At 41.4% G+C, this 19899-nt stretch overlaps 1 protein-coding gene across 1 annotated transcript in view; it reads right to left on the bottom strand.

Moving 5' to 3' along the window:
* The window catches only part of LOC135114847 (mitochondrial Rho GTPase-like), a 35345-nt gene extending 23258 nt beyond the window's left edge, over nucleotides 1–12087 (bottom strand). Inside the window, exon 1 of the mRNA XM_064030985.1 lies at nucleotides 11942–12087. The gene's annotated coding sequence lies outside the window, so the exon portion shown is untranslated. The remainder of the gene's footprint in view (nucleotides 1–11941) is intronic.
* Between the last annotated feature and the right edge of the window lie 7812 nt (nucleotides 12088–19899).

Genomic DNA, 19899 nt, shown 5'->3' with positions numbered 1-19899 from the left:
AGTGCATTCCAGTCTTGGCGTCTTCTTTCTTCTCGTGATTTTCAAAATGAATTGCGATACGTAAATATAGGGGCCGAGATGGGCAATTTATCTGCTACCCTCCCTGTCTGTAAATCAGTATTTAGCTAAACTTCTGGGTATTTCCAGACTCAAACATGAAGGAAAAACAGAATTAATCACAAATAGATAAATAATCTCCCAAAAATGCCTCATATAAGGCTTAAATACGGTGCAGCCCCTTTCAGAGCACCCACCATGAAAACATGACGTCATCAAGACCCAGAGTCCTTCCATTCTCCCGCCCGTGTCCCGCCCTGTCTTTTCGTCAATATTTCCCTCAATTGCCAGGGTTTTCCGGGCATTTCCAGGTGTAATCCAGAATGAAGCGCATATATAGTATTAATAGGAGGAGGAAGAATTGAGGAATGGAGAAGGGCGGAGAGAGAAAAAAATCTCTCTCTCTCTCTCTCTCTCTCTCTCTCTCTCTCTCTCTCTGTGTGTGTGTGTGTGTGTGTGTGTGTGTGTGTGTGTGTGTGTGTGTGTGCTATGAATGTTTTGGACGCTGAATAGTGACGCGGAGCAACGCATCAGGGGGAAGTAGCAAATGCGCGTTCCGCTACCAAGGCTATAGCGGCAATTAGCCTCTAGAACGAAATCCTCGCGACCTTGAATAGTGATGAAGCAAGTTGCAGCGGCCAGAGATGTAGCATGTTTGTGTTCCCTCACACGTATAAACACTGCACTGAATTTACGATCATTTTCTGCTAAACATAAAATCCATGCGTCTCTGCATAGATGAGATTTACTATACAATCCGAACCTCCCGGCGATGATGACTGGCTTCCCTTTACCGTTACCGTATCATTCCTGTGCCGTGGGGCCAGAGGTGGTGCCGGAAACAGGAAAACAAATGAGCAGCACAAGACTTCCGTGGTGTAAACTTTTGTCCCGAGGTTGTGTTGGTGGAAATCATTAACCCTCCCTTTCATAAAAGTAAAGAGGTGGAATCCAAGGCCTTGTGAGAGGTGGCAATAAATATGATGCAATGGCTACGTGACTGAAGAGACTTTTTCACATTTCTTCAGGTGAAAGAAACACGTCTTGATTAAAGAAAAAAAAAAAAAAGTGAATTTTCGTTGTTATCCTACTTAGCCTGCGCCGCGACGCCCCGCAGCTGGTGTAACGCAGAGCCAGGGAAAGTCTTACAAACACGAGGTGCGCGGGAGGCAGAGGCTGTCAAGTCAACGCTCCCGTAGAGAAACACTAACTTAACCAACTTTCTCTCGCTACCGACTAACTGGCCGCCACAGACAATCAACAGAGAGAGAGAGAGAGAGAGAGAGAGAGAGAGAGAGAGAGAGAGAGAGAGAGAGAGAGAGAGAGAGAGAGAGAGAGAGAATCAGGATTGTTGTAAAGACAGAATGAACGAAATTTGATTGATGTAAAACATAAGGAAAAAAATTAAGTGCAGACATTACAAGACTGTTTTATAATGTTTTGAGGTGATGTTTTCAATTTTGCAAGACCACAGGGGAGGAGTGAGGGAGAGAGTGAGTGAGGGAGAGAATCGCTTAAGGGAAGTTTTGCGGAAAGACGTGTTCGCCAAGTGATGTGTTTAGATTCCTTGTCTACACACAAACCTTGGAGTCCTGTTTGGTGACGACACGCTTGACACGCGCACAGGACTGAGCCAACAACAAAATGCGCGAGTCTCTCTTTATCACAGAGGAGCAGACCTGTTGGTCCTACTCACCTCAAAAAGTGAATAGTTTTTCACTTATTACTCATGAAAGCATATTGCCACGAAGTTTATATTATTAAGAGGTTATTAAAAAGAAGAAAAAAAAAAAATTGTTCTCTTAAAAATCTTTGTATCTGTAAAATTTATTGATATGTATATATATATATATATATATATATATATATATATATATATATATATATATATATATATATATATATATATATATATATATATATATATATATATATATATAGCCATTTGAATTTGGTCGTCTATTATTTTGCGAACAATTAATTTTCGTTTGATTACTCTCTAAGTTCTTTATTTGTTTGTTTTACGCGGAATCCAGTATTTCTCAAGGGTATGTGTGCCTGTGTGGCAACGGTATGGCTCTGTCTTTTCCCTTCCCTCTCTCCCTCTTCCTGATCCACGCTGCAAACAAGAGGCTCACCATAAAGGACAGTGTGTTATCACCCCTGTGTCAGGTTGACTGGTTGAGTGTTTGTCTAGTCATGGTCTGTTCGGGGCAAGTAGCAGGATCAGGTTGTTGTCGCTCTGTAGTCGCGGCCTCGCCTCCTGCTAACTGGTTGTTTTCCTCAAGTGTGTTTGGTTAGTTAAACCGTCAGGAGGTCATATGGAGTTATGCTAAGTCGAAAGGGCAAACGATAATGAGGATTAGCCTGGTAAAAGGTTAAAAAAAGAGTTAACTGTTACAGAGTGTTAAAACAAATTGGGGAGGGGACGGGAATTTTGGATTAGGAAGTGGCTTATGTTATCCAGAGAGAGAGAGAGAGAGAGAGAGAGAGAGAGAGAGAGAGAGAGAGAGAGAAAATGTGGTGTTTCATTTGTATTTAGCGAACGATAATGAAAACTGGCAAAGCGGAGGATAAAAAAAAAAAGAAAAGGAAGAAAAAAAGAGTTTTGCGGAATAGGGAGAATGTTATATTAAATGGGGACGTGGGCTTCGTTTTAGGACGTGGTTTATTGATGTCCAGAGAAAGAAATGTGGTGATTCATGTGTGTTTAGCGTGATTTTCCTCAGTGCGCCTTATTAGGGAACCAGTCATGCATACTCGGACAAGTATTATCTGAATTGGTTAACTTTTGCGCAGCTTCTGAGAATTTACCATCTTGTACATTTTCTGTGTAACTTTTCAAATGCAGTGGTCAGTGAATTTCAACAACCTCGGTGCCGCAGAATGTTACATCAGAAAATAAGTGAAAAAGGACTAAATGCCAAATAGGAAAGTTTTGTGAAACAGAATGCTAGTGTGTCCTCCAGTCTTCAGTCGCACATAACCACCACCACCACCACCACCACCACCATCCAGTAATAGTAGTAGTAGTAGTAGTAGTAGTAGTAGTAGTAGTTCACCACATACTCGCGTTACAGACCACGCATCACCTGATATCTTTTCCTCCCATACAACCACCACTAGTATCACCGTCTAATAACAGCAATAGAACAGTAGTAATATAGTAGTAGTAGTAGTAGTAGTAGCATAGTTCACCGCATACTCTTGTTACAGACCAAGAGTTCCCCTCGTATCTTTTCCTCTCATATGACCACCACCAGCATCACCACCACGACCGCTACGACAACCATCACTACTAGAGTGAGGGTGGCTGGTGGTGAGGCCAAGGTAAGCTGGACCAGACACCACCACTACTACCACCACCACTACCATATGCATCCCACAGTCACGTTTTTATTTATTTATTTTTTTTCCGTCTCATTCCCTCTTGTTACGAATGCTGAGGCTGACCATGAGCCCAAAAAAGGTTAGTTAGCTGAAGGTAAATGCCGCTTATTATTTTTCCAAGGAATTAGAAAGTGCAGAGTTAATGTTTGTAGCTTTAACGTTACTCACACTCGTATTGCAATGTATGTCAGTTGTATTAGGCTCTCAGTGTTAAGGGGAGGAGAGGAAGAAGGCTCTGTTATCGTAGGGAGTGTTGATATAGGATCATAAACATACGTAGGGTTATCATAGGTAGTATAAGGAACTGTCATAGGTAAAGTATTATCACATGTATAAGTAGTTAAGGAAATATAAGTATAGGATCATAAACGTGCGTAGGTTTATAACAGGTTTAGGTATAAGGGATTGTTGTTACTAAAGGATTAGCGCATGTAAAGGATTATCATATGGTTAGATCCGATTATCGTAGCAATAAGTCTAGGATTATGGGTATAGGTAGGGTTATCATAAGTTTAGGTAAGTGTATAGGTATAAAAAATGATCATTTGTATAAGATTATCATAAGTTTCGATCCGATTAACATAGAATCTATTCGAAGTTTATTGGCATATTATCATTATTAGTATGTCAAGTAGTAAAAAACGAGAGAGAAAAAATATATTCCTGAACATTTCAAAACATCAAAGAAAACACACCTACCATACTTGGACTTAGAAATACTGAACATCTCATCTCCTCATCTTACATAATGATAATCAAAGAAAACAATCCGTCTACACAGGGAACGCGTCTTTAATAGTCTGGTCACGATTAGCAGGACCTGTACTACCGCAGGCTCGAAGTTGCGCTATAAACAGCGATGACGTGCAGGATTATAGGGTATTCCTAAAACCGCTTTCCGTCTTCCACACCTCATAGCAACAAGCGAAAGGGAAAGGTAGCGAGATTATTGTTTGCGTCAAGACAAGGAAAAAAAAAAGAGCCTGTTATGTTAAGAGAAAATGTTGTTTATGCAAAGATAATATTTTTTCTTTTCTATATTTTCGTTGGCAAATGTCGTTGTTTGCCTCACAGCAGCAGGCGAAAGGAAAAAGTAGAGAGTTCATTGTTTGCGGCAAGACAAGGGGGAGGGGAGAGTTTGTTACGTTAATAGAAAATATTGCTTATGGTGAGAGAAGCTATTTTTTCAGTAAAATGTCATTGTTTGCCTCAAGAGAAAAGATGTTTGCGTTCTTTGTATTCTGTGATTAATGTTGTATGAGTCAATGAAAGGTTGTTTATCATTAATCTCGTGTTTGCGTTAATAGTTTGTTCGCTAATAGTTAGGTTGTTTACACGAAGATTTTTTTTATTCTTAATGAAAATGTTTGCCTGGGGGGAAAAGTTAACGTGCTATGAAAAATGTTTCTTTGAAGACGTACTCGGATTTTCCTTGCAAGTTATGAAGAATTTTATATGGGTCAAGAGGAAAGTTGTTTACGTAATCTTATCTCCATATCTTCTAAACTTTTCCATGCCCCACTCCCTTTCCATCCCTTTCTTCCTACTCTACTTTCCTTTCCCATTAATTACCTATCCTATTGTTTTCCCAGGTTATGTAAATGACGTACTGTCTTCATATCTTCCTTACCTGTGCATACAAACTTATTCTCTCTACCTTACTTCCTGCCTCTCTGAAAAGCTTAGTATTGCATAAGAAGGTAAACGTTTAAACCTACTTACCTCTTATTTACCTACAAATTTACACTCACACTGCCTGCATTTACTATCCACTCATTTCCTGTATTATTAACGTTTTTCGTGCAGTTTCTTCTCGGTCACGTTCACGGCAACTCGGATCACGTTGAAGGATTTTGAACATTTCCGCCTTGTAGTAAATCTACTAACAACGTGTGTTTATGGCGGCGTGTCTTTGTTTTGTGGTTATTCTGGACTGTGTGTGTGTGTGTGTGTGTGTGTGTGTGTGTGTGTGTGTCTCTCTCTCTCTCTCTCTCTCTCTCTCTCTCTCTCTCTCTCTCTCTCTCTCTCTCTCTCTCTTCTTTTTCTTCCTTTCTTCTTCTTCTTCTTCTTCTTCTTCTTCTTCTTCTTCTTCCTAGATCTCTGTCTCTCTATCTCTTTCTTTTTCCTACTTTCACATAATTCATGTCCTGTTCCTAGTTTACTTTCGTTTGATACTGTACTTCCCCCTTCCCCCTTCTCTCTCTCTCTCTCTCTCTCTCTCTCTCTCTCTCTCTCTCTCTCTCTCTCTCTCTCTCTCTCTCTCTCTCTCTCTCTCTTAGGGTCCATGTAAACACTCCTAAGTAGTGATGATGAAAAGTCATTGAACAAACAAGGATATTACCACCACCATCACCACTACCACCACCGAGGAAGTAAACAAACACAGGAAGGGAGAGGCGAGAGTAGGACGGCAAATTAAAAAGGGCATTTATGAAAGGAACCCTTTTACTTTCTCTCTGCTGCTGCTGTAGTAGGAGCTGGCGAGGGGAAAGTGATTCACCGGCCACTTCATACTTCTTGTCTTAAATGTTTGCCAAGAAAAGGAAAAGTTGAAGCAGAAGCACAGGGGAACACAAAGAATGAACAAACAACGGGATGTCCATTGATATTAGGTATCTTACGGGTTAGTTTGTGGCGACTGCACTCTCGACTGTAAGAGGAGTAAGATAGCATATACGAAGAAGGATGAGGGAGAAGGAAGAAGAGTAGGATAGGATGTAAGAAGGAGGAGGAGGAGGAAGTGAAAGAGAAGTAAGCTACATAGATTAGAGGGAATTTCTCTCTCTCTCTCTCTCTCTCTCTCTCTCTCTCTCTCTCTCTCCTCTCTCTCTCTCTCTCTCTCTCCCCCAGTCGTATCATCAAAGGGAGAGAGAGAGAGAGAGAGAGAGAGAGAGAGAGAGAGAGAGAGAGAGAGAGAGAGAGAGAGAGAGAGAGAGAGAGAGAGAAGAATGAAGGAGAAAGTGTAGAAAGAGAGAGCTGATTGGGGGTGTCAGTTCCAGGTATCCATCCCCCCACCTCCTCCCTCTTCTCCTCCACCACCTCCTCCTCCATCTCCTTCTCCTCCTCCTCCTCCTCCTCCTCCTCCTCCTCCTCCTCCTCCTCCTCGTCCTCTACTTCACCTCAACTCGCCATGTTCCGTTCTTTCAACACTGTTAAACTTCTACTCATTCGTATTCTCCTCCTCCTCCTCCTCCTCCTCCCCAACAACAACAAAACAACGACAACAACAACAAGAGAACAACGACGACAACAACAACAACAACAAATTCACCAGCAGGAAGAAAATACTGGAACTTTTTGTTGTTCCTTTTTTCCCCTTCCACTTGACAAGAAGAGACAGAAACAGACGGCAATAAATTTTGTACGTGAGAGACAGACGGGGAACTTTTTATTATTATTCTTTTTACTTTATTTTTATTTTTTTATTTTATTTTTTTTTTTGCATCCCCTATTGTAGATTTTACGTTTATAGCGAAAATTATTGCCTTTTTTCCTTCATCTTTTTTTTTTCTGAGAACTCGGTAAGAAAGCGTAAAAAAAAAGAGAAACTATGACATTGGAAAGATTAAAAGAAATGTATCTTATGTTTTTGTTTGTGCTTTTGTTCTCTTTCGGTTTGCTATTAATCAGTTTTTCTATTAATCTATTAATTTGTTGTCTATTTGTTTTGCGTCTTGATCAGGATTATGTTTATGTACTCCTGAGTGGTAACCTATGTGTCAGAAGTAAACATGTAAGTTGTTGTTGTTGTTGTTGTTGTTGTTGTTGTTGTATTGGTCATATTGATAGTAGTAGTAGTAGTAGTAGTAGTAGTAGTAGTTGCTGTTGTTGTTGTTGTTGTTGTTGTTGTTGTTGTTGGTGGTGGTGGTGGTGGTGGTGGTGGTGTTGTTGTTGTTATTGTTGTTGTTGTCGTTACTGTTTCTGTTGCTGCTGCTGCGGCTGTTCCTGTTATCGTCGTTCTCGTCGTCGTCACCATTGTATCCGAAAAAAAAGAAAGAAAAAAAGAAACAGCCCACAAAAAAAAAAAAAGACGAATAACCTTGAAGGAGGTTCTCTTGTATTTTATTTTCTGCCTTTTTTTTTTTTTTTTACTTAACCTTAGCGCACCCTTGACGAACTGACGTGAGAAGAAAACGACGGAGGGAGGCCGCTATCCAGTTGTTAGGAATCGGCACAGCAATAGCAAGATTATTATTATTATTATTATTATTATTATTATTATTATTATTATTATTATTATTTATCATTGTGTGTGTGTTTGTGTGTGTGTGTGTGTGTGGGTGGGTGGGTGGGAGTGAAATATTTGCCTGCTGGCCTCTACATATCACTAAAGGCTCCACTTCTTATGAATAAATAAATCAGTTTAAATGCGCATGCGTGTTAATACCAGTGTTGCGTGCACGCAGCATTGGTATTGCCGCGCATGCGTATCGTCTTGTACACTAAGTCAGGAATTCCAATTTTACTATTTGGAGGGCACGAGTAAAATATCATTACAAAATTATTTTCTTATTCAGTCAAATGCATCTTCTTGCTTCATATGAAATATAAAGTCCTAAAACTCCATGCACCGTGGGTTCCCGTGTACAGAAGCCTCCCCTCAATACATTAGGACTTAATAAACACAAAGTTCATTAATAGAAAATATGCTGATATGGAGAATGAGTTTCTTTCATCAGAATGAATAAAAAAAAACTACCAATAATAATAGTAAAGACTGCGAATTTCTAAGACACCAATACTAAAAAGTTGAGTCCACCAGATCCACCAATAAGAAAAAGCCAACGTAGATCCGTGACGTCAGTGAGAGAACAGTGCTTCTCTCGTGGCGTCACCAACACAGATTTAGCTGAGTTAGGTCTAGTTGTGCGGCATACAGCTTGGGAAGAGTAGCAATAGATACCCTAGGAATAAATTAATGAAAAAAAGAAAAGAAAAAAATACTACTCCATAGATAAATGAACAAGGTAGGAACTATTACATTATCAGTGAAGAAAGTGCTGAAGTGATAACGCCATAAGCACACACACACACACACACACACACACACACACACACACACACACACACACAGATAAATGGTTTATTAACCATAAGTAGTGTGTAACTATATAAGAACAAATAGTAATTATGAAATAAAACAGATAAAAAAATATATATTGTCAGTCACACAGGACTGCAGACAAAACATTAAATCCTAATCAATGATTGGCTGGCACAAATTTTACCGTCATCACTGGAACACTGCTTCAGTGATGACGTTACCAGAACACCCAGGGTAAGACGAACGTTTCATGGGGCATGTGAATTGTGTAAGGGATTTATTTGTTCTGTTTCATTATATAGGGGATTTATTTGTTGTTTCGTTATTTTTTTGCTTGTTTATTTAATTTTCATAGGTGGAAATGCGGAGGTATGCTTCAAGAATGGACACCACATGAAGGCCTGACGACTTCTTGCAACTTCCCTTATTTCTTACGCTCTATGTAACTATTGGCGCCATCATGTACTGTACGAGTCTCCTTCAGTTGTTTCTGTCCCTTTCATCTTCCTTTGTGATTCCCATCCTTTGTAGTTCTACCGCAATTCTATCCGTCCATCTCACTCTGCCTTCCCCTCAATCTTCGCTCTTATTATTTTTTTTCTGGCTCTTAGTAATCGGTTTCTCTTCTCTTGACGTCAGATAATGATACATAAAACTTGTAATGCATTTTGAAAGAGAGAAATATTAGAAGGAAACCATCTACATGAATATTGGAAAACCAGGTAGGCGAAGGATGAAAAGGCAAAAGGAGTGCCCAGGTATTTGAGGAGATAATGGTAGGCAGGTGTGGGAGGGAGGGTCGCTGTAGTCAGGTGTATAGTCAGGTGAGGCGATTTGGGGAAGGTGACCTCAGCCCAAAGTCTGCTGGGCCCTTCGTGACCGTCCGCCTCGCTCCCTCCCTGGCCATGAAACGAGCAGAATGACTTGACTTGCTCTTTTTGCCTTGTAATTCTTCCGTGGTTCCTGGAGATGTAGCCGCTAATGTGTATGCCATCTGCAGCCCGCCCCCTACACACACACACACACACACACACACACACACACACACACACACACACACACACACTGATTCGTCATTGTACACAGTTGTCGGTAATTTCAATCGATAAAAAAAATACAAAGACAGAGAAGACCTTGATGTACTGTATATGTGTGTGTGTATGTATGTATGTATGTATGTATGTATGTATGTATGTATGTATGCGGGATCCACTATAAAAAAAATAATTACATGTGTGTGTGTGTGTGTGTGTGTGTGTGTGTGTGTGTGTGTGTGTGTGTGTGTGTGTGTGTGTGTGTGTTCATACATACATGCACATACAAACATTCCTTACTCACCCAGCAAGAAAAACATAATGGACGTCCTTGCTTTGCTTCCTGGAGATACTCGTGTGACTTAAGACGAGCTGATTCAATTAATGGTCGATACGTGGATATGGCAACACTGCGTCGTCACCAGTGATTACCTCTCGCATTATTCTGGGCTTCGTCGCGGTTGTAAGCATCTTTAGAAATTACTAGACGATGCGAAGTGGTTAAGATGATTATAGCGGGAGAGAAAAGTGCAGCTTACAACATTCGAATGCTCATAACACATTGGATCATTCAGTGTTGTACCCAAGGTTAATACAGAAAACCTCTTTCGTTTGATGCGCATTTCGACAGGCGAGGAAGGGAAGAAAAGCGCAGGTTACAACACACCTATGCTTGTAAACATTCATGTCATTCACTGTTCCATCCAAGGACGATACAGAGAATCTCTTCAGTCCGGTGTGTGCTTCGACAGGAGAAGAAGGGTGCAGTTTGCAATACTTGTAAACACATATCATTAGATATTCTATTCAAGGATATAAAAAATTTCCTTGCTTAAGTGTGTGTGTGTGTGTGTGTGTGTGTGTGTGTGTGTGTGTGTGTGTGTGTGTGTGTGTGTGTGTGTGTGTGTGTGTGTGTGTGTTGAGAGGCGAGGAAGAAATATATAGGTGATAACGTCAACTCAAGATCTATGACACAGAAATCTCCAGTTGATCGAATGACAGTGAAAGCGGATCAAGGAAGACGCAGTAGTGGCAACACTGCCACTGCCATGTGCTTCGCATGATGATGTTAGAAGGAAGTAAATTACGCACGACAGAAAAAGATAAACAGAGGGAAAGAAAAGGAGAGATGAAGGAGAGAGAGACGACGGGGAAAAGGGAGATGAGAAAAGGATTTACAGAGAGAGAGAGAGAGAGAGAGAGAGAGAGAGAGAGAGAGAGAGAGAGAGAGAGAGAGAGAGAGAGAGAGAGAGAGAGAGAGAGAGAGAGAGAGAGAGGACAAGATGCCGGAACAAAGCATCCATACCTCACGGATAAGTAAACATACAAGATGACTCGTGACGCCTGAAGACAAGAATAAAAGATGCATCATAAACCTCCCTAAAAGGCACCATCACACGTCTTGCCCTCTCGGATTGTCCTCAGGTAGGCTGAAGGTCATGTGGTTCCGGATTTCCCAAGCAGCAGAAGCCTGACCTCACAAGGCAGTCTGCAGTAACCAAAGACAAGACCCAGTTGACCTAATGAGGATTGGAGTAACAGCAATGCATTTTGTGTCAACCTCACATGCTTCCTGTCTTTCTGTTCTTTGTTATTACATTTTCTTACTTCCTCATTTTCGTTTAGATTCACACTTCATTATTTTTTTCCTGTTTCTGATCTGAGGGTTGATTTTCCTTTTAAGACATTTTCCCCAGTGGTTTATTCCGCAGTGGAACTTTCCTCACGGCTGTCTCCCCAGCCACCTATCTGTTTAACCATTGATCTAACCATTACCCAACTTTTCCTTCCCCCGCCTCTCACCTCACCTCTCCATCTTCTTATCTCTTTCCCTGTCTTTCTCTCGTCCATTTTTCAACATTCCAGGCATTTCTCGGTCTCCTACGCTTCTCTGCTTCTTCATCTCCTTATCCAGCATCGCTCTGACCCTTTCTTCAGGCATCTCTCTGGTCTGCCCGTCTCTCCTACCTATGAATTCCATTTTTTTTATCTCGGCTAGACGACCAGACCAAGGTAGACTAGTCCCTCGGGGTTGGTCGTTTGGTCGATGTCGCTTTCTCTCTCTCTCTCTCTCTCTCTCTCTCTCTCTCTCTCTCTCTCTCTCTCTCTCTCTCTCTCTCTCTCTCTCAATTCTTTCAACGCGGTTACGTCTATTTTATCATCATTATCATGTTGTTGTTGTTGTTGTTGTTGTTGTTGTTGTAGGTGATGAGAGCATAGTGATGGGGAAGACAATGGTAAATTTACATTATTTATGGAGAACGTGATACAAATGAGTGGTGACGATAATGACAGTGGTGATGGTGACGATGAATGTGAAGGTGAAACGAAGGACATAGTAACTGCTGGTGGTGGTGATGGTGGTGATCTCTATACTCCAGTCTGACTTCAAACGTAAGCGGACGGAAAAACTCACCTTCCTGAACATCAAAAGGTCAAGTAAGGCGACGGATGGACTGGCCAGAGAATGTTTCGTTTCCTGTCCTTCCTGTGTCTTCATCCGTTGCTTGCTTGTCTGTGTCCCTGCCGGAAAGAGGAACGGAGAGTGTGAGTGAGAGTGACGGAGTGAAGCAGGCACAATCCTCGAGAACTGAATGTACAATGACAGTAGAGGTAGTGTGTTAGCAATTCAAGTGTGTGTGTGTGTGTGTGTGTGTGTGAAGGTGAAAAGTGAAAGGAAATGGGAAGAAAAGTACGGAGGAGAAGAAAAAGGAATGCACGAAGGAAGGGAAGCAACGATGGGAGAAGAAAAGTAAGAAAAAAATGGGAGAGTAGGAAAGAAGGGAAGCAAGAATGAAAGACAGAAAATAAGGCATAGACGAAAATGGAAAGTAGGAAGGAAATGCACCACAAATGAAAGAAGAAAAGAAAATAGATAGGTATTTAGGTATATATGAGTAGCAAGACTTTCTTTTTACCCATAATTAATAACATCTGCTCTTGTTTGTATTGTTCATGTTCCACTCTAATGCATAAACTCTACTGATCCAATCATATAATTAATTACTAACGAGACCAAAGACGGAAAGGGAGGTAGAAAAGAAGGAGGGGTTAATGGGGAGCGATACTTGAGGGTGGAGCTTTGGGAATACCTCAGCCATCTCTTGGGATACGATGCTGAGGGGCCTTGGAGGTTTGTTGGTGAGGGAGTTGAGGGAGAGGGAAATGAGGGAAGTTAAGAAGATAGGGAAATTAAGGAGGCTTGGGAGAGAGAGAGAAACAAGAGAGGAAGTAAAGAGGGGGGAAGAGAAGGAAGAGAGGTTGGGGAGAGGGAAGCAAGAGAGGCTGAGGAGAGGTGAGGAAGAGAGGCCGGGGAGAGGGAAGCAAGAGAGGCCTGGGAGAGGAGGTAAGGAAGTTGGGGAGTGACTTGAGAAATTAGAGAGGTTGGATACAGGAAGTAAGGAGGCTGGGCTGGAGAGACGGGGAGTGAAGTTAAGGAGGCCAGTATAGAGAAATGTGGTCTGCTTAACAACGTGGCAATGAGAGAGAGAGAGAGAGAGAGAGAGAGAGAGAGAGAGAGAGAGAGAGAGAGAGAGAGAGAGAGAGAGAGAGAGAGAGAGAGAGAGAGAGAGAGAGAGCAGTAACATATCATAAATGGGGTTACTGTAAGCATGTAGTAGATGGCAAATGAGTTAGGTGGATGGCTAGAGTGATGGGATGAGCAGGAGTACAAAGGAAATACAAACAGCAACAGACCTTGAAGTCCTTATTAAGCTGTTTGGGTAACTATTCTACGCATATTATTGGTGGGAGAAACATGATAAATTAGTGGGAGAGACAGGATAGGAGGAGAAAGAAGATATTATCTTAATTAGGAATAATGTGTGTAGTTTTGTAAGTAGTAATGAATATTCTGTTAGTTTGATCTTTATCGATTATTATTATTAAATTTGATCGGTTAACTGTACACATTTTTCTAAGAAACAATGATTTGTTTTGTCCTATTATAATCCTTGACAACTTCACGGTAATATTGGATATTCTTGGAAAGACTAATCTTGCGGTGTGTGTGTGTGTGTGTGTGTGTGTGTGTGTGTGTGTGTGTCAGTGGTCAAAACAAACAAAAGAACAGGTGGTCAGATTTCAAACTTTTCTCAAGGTCACCTCCCTTCACTTCTCTTTGTACATTACATTTACATCTCTCCGTCTTCTCTTATATTCTCTTTCCTTCCCTTTTGTTCTCTTTTCTCTCCTTTCCTCCATTACACCTCTCCTCCTTTCCCCCTGCAGTCCCACCTCTCCCCTTCATTAGCAAACAAACATATGATATCTCAGCTTTTATGTGTCTCGCTTCCGTGAACACCGACATTTCGAAACCGCGAATACATGAAGCATTAGATATGAGACTTCCTTTTTTTTTCGGTTCGTTGTTTCTGTTTCACGAGGCTGTGGTAAACAGATTTTTTTTTCAGTTGGTATTGTTTGTCTTGGGTTAGATTGTTTGATAATGGTGGTAATGGTGATGATAGTGGTGATATAGAGATGGTAGTGGTGGTTGTATTTGTTTAAGGTTCAGACACGATGCTGTAATGCTGTTTACTGTGTGTGTGTGTGTGTGTGTGTGTGAAGAGTCTGGATGCGTGTTGTTTGTCTTACTATTATTTTTTTGCTCCTCTTCTCTGTTTGTGTTCATGACCTTCGGTAAATTGAACTTCTTAGCGGGCACCACGGACCATTTCCTCACTATGCTCTTCCTCCTGCAAAGGCTGGCAGGAGGGAGACTGGATCCCCTAACAAGGAGGATTCGAGTCTCCAACAAGCAGGATCGGATTGCCTGCTTTCTTTTGACCTTTCCTTTGAGAATGGCACTAATTTTTTGCCCTTTTCTCGTTCTTTTTGTTGTCCCCAGCCAGTGCCTCTCTTACATTAAAAAAAAATTCTCAGTAGCTCGTGAAATAATTAGAAAATGACTGCGAATAATTAAATATGTGAATTAAATGTACTGAAACAATGAAAGGATTTGATAAGAAGATTAAACGTATTCAAGTAACTAAATATTTGACTGACTGACAAACCAACTGGCTGAATCTCTCTCTCTCTCTCTCTCTCTCTCTCTCTCTCTCTCTCTCTCTCTCTCTCTCTCTCTCTCTCTCTCTCTCTCTGGACCAGCAACTCCCTGAGAGATTTTATGAAGGGCGGAACCAGAAAGGCTATTGGTATAGACATTTCTCTCTCTCTCTCTCTCTCTCTCCTCTCTCTCTCTCTCTCTCTCTCTCTCTCTCTCTCTCTCTCTCTCTCTCTCTCTCAGGTCGTACTTCAATATTAGTAGTAGTAGTAGTAGTTGTAGTAGTAGTAGTAGTAGTAGTAGTAGTAGTAGTAGTAGTAGTAGTAGTAGTAGTAGTAGTAGTAGTAGTAGCAGAAGCAGCAATAGCAGCCGTAGATTATAAGAACGAAAGATCATAGAAAAAGAAGTATACAAATCATAAAAATACAGAAACACAAGCACAAAGTATTAAAGAAACAATTATAGCAATACTACTAAACGAGTATACGTATGAGAGGCAGCGTGTAGGAGTGGAGAGGTAAAGAGGCATTAGAGACCGTGGCCGGGACTGTAGCGAGATTGAGAGAGGAGAGGAAACAACCGCGGTGAAAGTTGAGTATGGGGCTGGAGGGAGAGACCGCTGGAGAGAGTGGTAGAGGGAGGGATAGAGAGGTGGAGGGAGGAGGAATGGTGGCGTGGTTGTAGGTGGAGGGCTGGAGGATTTACTCACGGGGTCGGTCTAGGCTACAACCTTCCCACCTTCCCAATTCCCACCGCCGCCACGCTGCCTCACTCTCCCTGCCCAGCATACTCGTACCACGCAGTCCCCACCCCGCGTCTTCTGGGAATCACCTCCAACCTTGTAGCTTTTGTTCGTGCCTCTCCTGGGGATGTTAACTTTTTTCCTGTTTTGCTTTTGTTTTGTAATAGGTATTTTTACTGTATATGTGATTGTATTAAATGGTTATGTCTACTACTACTACTGCTACTACAACTACTACTACTACTACTACTACTACTACTACTACTACTACTACTACTACTACTACTACTACTACTACTACTATTGCTCCTGCTGCTGCTGCTGCTGTTGCTACTACTACTACTACTACTACTACTACTACTACTACTACTACTACTATTCCCAGTCACTCTCACTTTGTTCCATGACCTCTTCCACGGTCCCCGCAGTTCTCAGTTTTTGCATCTCGGTTCCATGTATCAGATTCTCCATTATTTCTTGCTTGACTCTGGGAATCAGAGAGAGAGAGAGAGAGAGAGAGAGAGAGAGAGAGAGAGAGAGAGAGGGAGGTAATTTGCTACTACTACTACTACTACTACTACTACTACTACTACTACTACTACTACTACTACTACTACTCCTATTACTACTTCTCCATTAATAGCAGTCATAACAACACGAGCATCAGCAGTAGCAGGGCAACAAGAGGCAGCAATGATAATAGCACAATCAGCAAGGACCTGCTTGTAGTAGTACCCAGATCCTGCCAATTCACGACCCTGCAGTTCACGCTTCCTTTGTGCAGGTCGCCCCCTTATCCCCTCACCCCCTTATCCCCTCACTCTTACCTCTGACCCCCCATTACACCTCTCTCTCTCTCTCTCTCTCTCTCTCTCTCTCTCTCTCTCTCTCTCTCTCTCTCTCTCTCTCTCTCTCTCTCCTAGGTCCACTTACAACTATAACCCGCCGCATCCTGTCCTTTGGAATGTTTTCAATGAGGATGGTTAGTATTAGTTAGGAGGAAGATTTTGATCAGCTGAGTGGCGAGGGTTCATACACACACACACACACACACACACACACACACACACACACACACACACACACATCTTTCACAATACCACAAAAATTAAGTAAATCCACGACTTCTGTGACAAACATCACTATCACCGCCATTACCATCACTAACACACCATCTACCCATGTTAATTACAGCTGTAATACTATACTAATGTTACTTCTTCATCAACTACAATCTTCAGCACCATCGTCACCATCCGCGCTATCAGTACCGTGGCTGTTTTCACCATCACCGGCATGCGAGGCAGTGTTACGGGGAACGAGACTCGGCCCGTTAGGTGGTGCACAGTTAGATGGCTCCAGGCAGACACTTCCCGTCCTCTTACTCCATCTTTTATTTCTTTCTCACCTCCGCTTCCTACTCTTACATTTGACCTCTCCTCTTCCTTTCTTACCTGCGTCATACCATGGAATGACTTAAAAGGTTGAACAGTGGACAAATGTATGGTATAACAGGTGGAAATACGAGTAGGTTTAGGTATAAGTATGTTTAGACCTGTTGGTTGTTCAGGCACTTACCAACATGAAGGTATTTGGTTCGGGAGCTTACGAGAAGACTGGAACTGACTATAATAACCCTTATATTTTTCACATTCTTAATAGCGCTAATGATAACGTACTATAATAGGTTTATCATTTCTTATTATCATCCTGGAGGGATGTTGAAGTTTTTTTTTGAGTAGGTAATACTGGAACTTCGCACACTATCGCCTGAGGAGTTCCCTTGTTCATCGAGGGAATATTAAATACAGTAATTAGTTTATCATATATTACCACCCTGGATAAATATTAGAGGCTCTTCTGAGGTCTATAGGTAATAATGGAACTTCACACACATCGCACTTCATTCGATCGCTCAAGAAAGACGGAGCTGCTCGTTTTATCATGGAATATTAACCTGAAGAGAGCGAGAACCCCAGCCTGTGAAGCAACAAGCGGGGACGGTGCATTACTACTGACCTAGCGAGCTGTGTGTGTGTGTGTGTGTGTGTGTGTGTGTGTGCAAGGGGAGGGGAGGGAAGGATCCAGTTTTAATATTGCGTAAAACTATTATGACGTAGTGTGTGCAAATGAGAATTTTTTTTTTCGTGGTGAGAGTGAATTAAGACTAATGTACTGTGTGTGTGTGTGTGTGTGTGTGTGTGTGTGCCCCGCGAGGCCGTCACTGGCGAAAGGAAGCACCTGCTGGCGGCGCGGCGTGGGGTTCACAAAGGAGTTTCAAATTTTCAGACACACGCGCGAGTCACTGCAAGCTGGCCAACTCCCCAAAATAAACGAACTTTTACTCTTACTCATAGCATTTTTTTTTTCTGTGATAAGCCACACGATGCGGATATCCTTGACTCCCTCTTGACCTGATACTTGAAGCGAATGAAAAAAAGTAGAATAGGAAAGGTTTAGAGAAAGGGGGGAAGGGGGAAGGACTTTGCATGAAGGCGAAGAGTAAAAACAGGACATGATTGCTACGTGTACTGAAAGAAGAAGAAAAGAAGAAGAAGAAGAAGAAGAAGAAGAAGAAGAAGAAGAAGAAGAAGAAGAAGAAGAAGAAGAAGAAGAAGAAAAAAGTGTTTACCATACAATTCTTGACTTTTTTCTTGTCGTTCAGGAAGTTGTTAACGTGGATCAATTGTTCCTTCATATAATTTTCCAATCTACCCGTTACTGTGTCATGAAGCGTTTTCCTGTTCCTCTGCCTCTCTCATCATCAGTCTTTCTTTTCGCACTTTTCAATTTTTTTTCCTCGATCTTTGCCCTTTAGCATTCATTCTCTCGTCCCTGGCCTGCATATATTTAGGTTTACTCTCTCTCTCTCTCTCTCTCTCTCTCTCTCTCTCTCTCTCTCTCTCTCTCTCTCTCTCTCTCTCTCTCTCTCTCTAGTGCTCTTTTTACTTACCCATACCCATCTGTCTTCCGTTTTGTTTTCCTGTTCCTCTGTTTCTTGTTATCCTCTCTCTTATGCCTTGTTCTATTCCTGTTTTCTGCATCTTCATGTTCTCCTAACTTCCTTTAATCAGTCTTTTTTCTTTCTACCGTCCTTGTTTACTGTTTATTTGCTTCCTTACACTCTTCTTGTTTTTTTTCTTTCTTGCATTGGATATCCTCTTTTTTATAATTTCTCCTTTTTCGTCTTCTTACTGTTTTTTTTCATGTTTTTTTCTGTGTTTTGTTTTTCTTTCCTTCGTTTCATTATCTTCTCTATGCTGTCTTTTGTCTTTTTCCAAGCCATTTCCTTCTGCAGGTGTCCTCTTCAGTATCTTGCTTACCTTGTGGTCACATGTTGCAGTGTCTTCCTCGTTACTTTTTCTGTCTTTCTGCGTCTCAAAGGGAAGATTACATTTTTTTTTTTATTTCTCGAACTCCTAATCAACATAATTCGTGTCTGACGGATTAAAGTTTAAAGAAGTTTAAAGTTTTGACTCTACCTTGTCCTCCTCATTCTCTCCTTCCTCTTCCTTGATTCTTCCTTCCTGCTTCCTAACCACATATTCAATACCATCCTCCTTCTCACCAAGGGCATCGATGTTAAGGTAGCGTTGCAATCATATAGTCAGACGGGATTTGATTCCCTTACAGCATACACTCTCTCTGTATCTCTAATCGGATAGACGTCATCTGATACGACATGAAGTAGGGCAATATACAATCTGTCAGCGTGGTATTTATATAGACTTTTAATTAAAACTCAATCGATTCCCTTACACTCACTCTCCTTTTAACTTTAACACACATCGGATAAAAGGCATCTGATACGATATGAAGTGCGGCAATAGAGAATCAGACACCACTGCAGCTTTCCCTTCCCATATAAAGTGTTACGAAAGGCTGACTTGCTCACGACACAGCAGCAGCAGCAACCAGCGGGCCGTAACGTAATAACGCGTCACATGTCACTGGGGGAGTAATAATAACACGCTATTTAGTGAAAGCATCGTTGAACTGAGAGGAAGTGTGATTTTTTTTTTCCCCTTTGTTCGTCTTATTTTTTTTATTTTAAGTGTTAAAATTTATGTATAAAATTCCCACTCGATCTCGCTTCAGCTTGAAGTTTTCTTGTTCTGTGTCTATTGTTTTCTTTCAGTCGCGTGAAATGACTTTTTTTTTTCTCTTTCTCTCATAGTTTATTACCTGTCTTCTTTATGTGATTAATTTTTTGTTCCTTATTTCAACTTTCTTCAGTTGAGTAAAATGTTAAACTAATTTATCTCTCCTTTTTATTGTTCTTGTTGTTTTTATCTTTATTTTTCTACTTCAATTTGAAATTGGCAAGTTGAAAATGAGGTCGGAAAATATCGACTGTCCCGCCAATTGGTGTCATCCAGTGTCGGCGGGGTGGGTGTGACCAGCACTGTTTGAAGTAAAAGCTGGAGAGTCTGGAAAGGCAGTCTTGGTCTGCAGGTCACAAGCATGGTGCGTGAAGGCAGGAGGCACTCATGGGCACTGCCAAGTGGTGAGTACCTGGGCAGTGGTGAGGCCAAGGTATTTTCGGTGGCTTCTGATGTGTTTTGAATTATTCTGGCCTTCACGTTTATTGTTCATCAGTGCACTTTGTGACTTCCTTCTCTCAGAA

Source organism: Scylla paramamosain, chromosome 28 (assembly GCF_035594125.1).
Source record: "Scylla paramamosain isolate STU-SP2022 chromosome 28, ASM3559412v1, whole genome shotgun sequence".
In the NCBI taxonomy this organism is placed as follows: Eukaryota; Metazoa; Arthropoda; class Malacostraca; order Decapoda; family Portunidae; genus Scylla; species Scylla paramamosain.
This window is presented reverse-complemented; position numbering and strand designations above follow the sequence as displayed.